Below are 6,000 nucleotides of genomic sequence, written 5' to 3' on the forward strand. Positions count from 1 at the left end.
GTCCGGGCGGCGCCCCGCTCCCCTAGCACATTGTTCCACCCCGAGCCCGGCCCTGCGGCTAGAGGCCCTGACTCAGAGCTCTGACCTGGTGCTCCAGGGCTTTGGCCCGCAAAGAAGGAGGTTGACGACAGTTGCAAACTCTGGCTTAAACCCTCAGGTTAGAGAACCTCCCTAAGAGCGAGGTGGAAAGACACCGGGACACGCCGGATGTGACATCACTGAGCTGCGCTGGACACTCACTCAGTAAACATTTGCTGAGTCTCTGTTTGGGTCCCTAACCTGAGCTGGTGCAAGGCTGTAGTGGAGGAAAGATGGCCAGGTTACAGGAAAAGAGAGGTAAATTTAGTTTTTGAAGGGTGATCTTGGAGGAATATAAGGGCTGACTTTGAAATTTAAAGGCTGTTCGTTGCACCAGGAAGGGAAGACTTTCAAACATTTGTTAGTTGTGTGTATTTGGAACAAACGTCAGGGTTAAAGTATGTGAAGGATGCTTACTTAAAGAAGTGGAATAATTTTTAAAATAAGTGTGCAGTAATCTCTTAGAAAGACCCTAAGAGCCGGGCGATGGTGGCGCATGCCTTTAATCCCAGCACTTGGGAGGCAGAGGCAGGTGGATATCTGTGAGTTCGAGACCAGCCTGGTCTACAAGCGCTAGTTCCAGGACAGGCTCCAAAGCCACAGAGAAACCCTGTCTCGGAAAAAAAAAAAAAAAGACACTAACTTGGAACTTTGCTTCCTCTCTTCCCCCCTAGTGAGGAAAAATCCAGGTGAGAGATGGTAAAAGCATGGAAAAGGTTTAAGACTTTAAAAATAAGTTCAACATTAGCATATTGAGTTGAAGGTCCCTGCTGTTTGACCACAGTTAGTCATCATACATTTTGGAAATATGGAGATAAATTCTTAGGAAGGAGAAGACAGAGTTTGGATAAGATTCAGGAATTATACAGTAGCCCAGAAGTGAATGGCTTCTCCTAAAGAAGAGTGTGTGGAGTGAGAAATAGAAAACACCATAAAATATAGAATGACTAGTTAAGATAATGAATGGGAATCAAAGCGGGGTGTGTGTGTGATATGAAACTGTGAACATTTAGAAGCCTAAACTGAACATGGTGGCTCAAGACGATAAATTCTAGCACTTCAGAAACTGAAGCAGGACAGGAGGATCACATAGATCCAAGGCCAGACTGGGCATCAAGTGAACTCTATCTCAAAATTAGTCGATGGGCCAGTGAGATGGCTTGCCACCACGCCTGAGGACCTGAGTTTAATCCCTAGGACACAAATGGTGAAAGAGAACCCACACCAACATTTGGTTCTCAGAAGCCTAGAGAGAACTGTACAGATAAAGAAATGTAAACAAAAATCTAATTACTAGCAGATAGGTAGTCATTCATGTATCTCATTACTGGCTGCTATATCTCCATGGCTCTGAAATCTCCTAAGTGTCCTTCCAGTGAAATCAAACACCATAAACATTTTTTTAATTCAAACAATAAAAAATTTATTTAAAATTATTGTGGTGGTGTGTGCTTGTAATCCCAGCACTCAAGTGACCATTTTCAAACACTAAACATATATTCATCCATAAACATTAAGGGCTTAGATTATACAACAGAGGGAAGTGACACCAAAATATGAGTAATGTGAAAATATTCAGCTCAAGAAAAATACAAGACCTGAAATCTCTAACATCCCAATAGAACATAAGAGGAAACTATTAGTTTGGTAGTGAAACAGAAATCAAATGATCAGAAAGTCTTTGTGGTGGAGTTGGAGAGGTTGAGAGCACCCCTCCTTTTTCAGGGACCCCCAAGTTCAATTTCCAGCACCTACAGGACAGCTCACAACTGTCTGTAACTCCAGCAGTTCCAGGGGACCCAACACCCTCACACAGATATACATTCAGGCAAACCACAAACTACATAAAATAAAAACAAGTAAAATCTTTAAAAACAATATTTGTGGATCAAGTAATGTCTGAACTAGGTTTTAAAAAACTGTGAAAACCCATTCTCCACTCTTAAGAGGCTCACGTTCCCACCCTAGCAGGCCCCCATTCCTTCTCATGATATTTGGATGTCCAGAGCTCCTTTCCATTTTGGAATTAGTTCACAATTTTTCTCTTCTCTACCCAATGACTTTTGTAATAAAATTTGGGCATAAAAATTGGGGTTAGGAATTACACTCACTGTTACCCTAACATAAAATGATTTCTCTTTTATTCTGAATGTCAGTCACAAACTACAGTTGTATAAATATTAGCAGTATCGATGATTTACAACCCAGTTGAAATGAACAATGTTTCCAAATTCTACAGTTGCTGCAGATAATATTTAATATTCATTACTAGCTAAAAATGTTATTAGATCTTGTTTCTTAGTGGTTTAATAAAGGTGAATGTATGCACAAATTTATTTTTTAGAGTATTCTATAGCAGTTTTGTTATACTTTGTGGTTTATTTTATGCTCCCAGAAAATCTGTTCCAAAAATGAGTGACAAGAGTTTGCTGTAGCATTGAAGAGGTCGATGGAAGGAAAATAAACACTAGGAATCCTTGGAAATCACCTCTCCTAGCAGTGCTGCAGCCTTCTGAATTGTTTCCTCTTTTTTCTTCCTCATTTTTCGTTACAATTTCCATGCTCCATCCTTCATATTCTTTTTTTTTTATTTATTATGTATACAATATTCTGTCTGTGTGTATGCCTGCATGCCAGAAGAGGGCACCAGACCCCATTACAGATGGTTGTGAGCCACCATGTGGTTGCTAGGGATTGAACTCAAGACCTTTGGAAGAGCAGGCAATGCTCTTAACCTCTGAGCCATCCCTCCAGCCCCCATCCTTCATATTCTTGTCCTTTGAGTTCTGTGAGTAGGGAGCTACACCTAACATTGTGGTGTCAGGGTTTCAGACAAAGAGCTCCACAGAGTCACCTGCAGCAACCTCAGGATCACTTTGCAAAGCCCTAGCCTCTCCTGAAGCCTGGATTTGTAACTGCACCACAGAAAACAATCCAGACCAGGAAGTTAAAGCAGAATTTGGAGTTTACTAACAAGAGAGTATAAGATGAGAAAAAGAATCACTTAGGAAAAGTACCCAAATGGGCTTCTTAAGAGTGTCACATAGCTGGGCGGTGGTGGCGCACGCCTTTAATCCCAGCACTCGGGAGGCAGAGGCAGGCGGATCTCTGTGAGTTCGAGGCCAGCCTGGTCTACAAGAGCTAGTACCAGGACAGGCTCCAAAGCTACAGAGAAATCCTGTCTCAAAAAACAAAAAAAAAAAAAAGAGTGTCACATTTAAATATTATAGCAATCATCACTCCTTAATTTACATTTTTCAAAGGGTTTCCAAGAGTGTTTGTTTTCAAGACAGGGTTTCTCTGTAGCTTTAGCTTTGGAGCCTGTCCTGGAACTCATTTGGTAGACCAGGCTGGCCTCAAACTCTTGGAGATTGGCCTGTCTCTGCCCCCCTTCGAGTGCTGGGATTAAAGGCATGTGCCACCACTGCCTGGCTTCTCTTCCTTTTAAACCTTAGAGTGGCTCCTGAAATAGTTCACATAAAGAGCCGTTCTCTGCCTATCTTAAGTTCTAAGCTTGATTAACTACTATTTAACCTTCTAAGTTGAAATACCTCCACATAGTATCTTCTCTCTGGGCAACCTTATTAGAAAATTCTGTTGATTGTACTGGAATTGATTCTTGACTCTCAGTTTATGGGAGACATCAGACTCTAGAGTGAAGGGCCACTTTCCCTTCCCGTGTCCCGTGTATTTTTATTTATCCTGCCTCAGTTTCAGCACAGTGCCTTCTTTACAGATAACAAATGCTTACTATTAATAATAAAGTGTTTAACTAATAAGACATTAAACCCTGAAGTATCCACAATATGCTGATGTAACTAAGCCATTCTAAAATATTAGATATAAGCTTCTTTTTTTTTTTTGAATTTTCGAGACAGGGTTTCTCTGTGGTTTTGGAGCCTGTCCTGGAACTAGCTCTTGTAGACCCAGATATAAGCTTCTTAAGTAATCGCAGTCTGGCTAGGACTGAAACTGAACCGAACTACTGCTTTATACTGAAGTACTAGTGGAAGCTAGTAGAAGCTAGTTGTCTGCCAATACTCAAGTACTTTTTTGTTCCATTTCCACTTAGAAGTAACAATAAATTAAATTAGAACTGCCTTTAAATTATAGCAAAGTGGGGTACATTATGTGAAACTCCCAAATAATAATAAAATGTTGGGGGGGGAGAAAAAACAGTGGGGGCTAATGCTCTCACTCAGTTCTCCTCACATAGTGTTAGTTTCTAATTAGTGCATCTAGGCTACATCTTTCCCTCCCAACCTTTGGGCAGTTTTGTATTTTAAGATGTCTCAACTATCTAGATATGGTTTCTCATCATCCATCTTGTTGAGGTGAGTCTAGGAACAGTTTGGTTGTAGAGCTACCATAGATGCCTAGCTAATGAGGTTGGCCTCTTCAGAATCTCCCAACAACATCACCACACCAGTTCTCTAGCAAGTAAAGAAGAGCAAAAACACACAAACCAAGACTTTCTCCACATACGTTACTCCCTTGCCCTGTGTCTCTCTGTGTTTGCTCCCACTTCCTTCCTGTGGTCAATGCTTTTCTTTCTAATATTTTCATTCAGTAGAAATCTGAGAGGCAGGGATTGCCAAGGAAAGCAGAGCCCAGTGCTTAAAGCTATTGAAGGAAGCAATCTTCCTGAGACAGATAAAACACACATCGATCTGAAAACAGAAGCAGAAAGAGCGCCAGGAACCTGATGAGAGCCAGGTTAGGAGGCCGAAAGAAAAGTTAAATGTCAGCAACACACATGCAGTATTTGAATATAAAAGGGTGAATATGACAGAAAATATTCACTTTATTTTAATATATACACAGGCTACATAGGCATATCCTATCTATTAGGCACCTGTGTCCACATACCGAAATGTAAGTCCTCCATACGAGGAATATATGGCATACATCAAGATCTCTTCTTGAAGCAAATGCCCCCAGAAGTAGACAGTGTACCTAAATCAAATAGATTCATTGGTCCTATTGGTAACATGAAACCCAAGTGAAAAACAGCCCCAGCTATGTATGAGCACTCAAACCATAAATAGAAGAGCAAATTTAAAGGAAATCCATCAATGTGTTCCAAATAATAGGATAGATAATTCTCACCAAACTGAGAGGTTAGAAACTCTGAAATGACCTTCGGATGACCCAATTAGTGAATTGTACTTGAGATTCTGGGAAGAGTTTTACAGTTTCTATTATTCAGATCAGGCCAAACCCCAGATGCTATCACAGTTTAGTCTCAAAGGGCAAGGCAGACTGACAGTAACAAATTGGTACACCAACATCGTCTGCTCAGGCTCAGAGTAACTCACCGTAAATGTTATCTGACCTGTTGCTTGTTTCCTTATCCATAAGATGGGAGTTACAGTAATTTCTATCTCACATGGTATTGTAAGAATTTAATAGAAGCCAGACAGTGGTGGCGCACACCTTTAATCCCAGCACTCGGGAGGCAGAGGCAGGTGGATTTCTGTGGGTTTGAGGCCAGCCTGGTCTACAGAGTGACCAGGACAGTCAGAGATATACAGAGAAACCCTGTCTCGAAAAGCAAAAAAAAAAAAAAAAAGAATTTAATAAATTCCAATGAGCCATTTATGAGCACTGTATTGAATAATCACTAAGTATTATTATGGCAATTTCTGGGGAAAAAAAAAAACCAAAAGCTGTAGGGCCCGGGTCTACCCCTGCTCCTGGGTTCATCATGAGGACAGTTTCTGGTCAACCAGCTAAAACATTCTGTTTGTTTTTGTGGTCCCTCTGCCTCGCCTGGTGATTAGCTGTAGGGCATTATTTACTCCATCCACCTGTGGTGTGACAATTTTCCACATGTCTGGGGGGAATTCCTTGTGCAGCAGCTAAGTACGTAAGGATTTCCCCAAGGCTGAATAAAGGCATTCCACCTATCTCCTTTTGAAT

Source organism: Microtus pennsylvanicus, chromosome 7, assembly GCF_037038515.1.
Source record: "Microtus pennsylvanicus isolate mMicPen1 chromosome 7, mMicPen1.hap1, whole genome shotgun sequence".
Lineage (NCBI taxonomy): Eukaryota > Metazoa > Chordata > Mammalia > Rodentia > Cricetidae > Microtus > Microtus pennsylvanicus.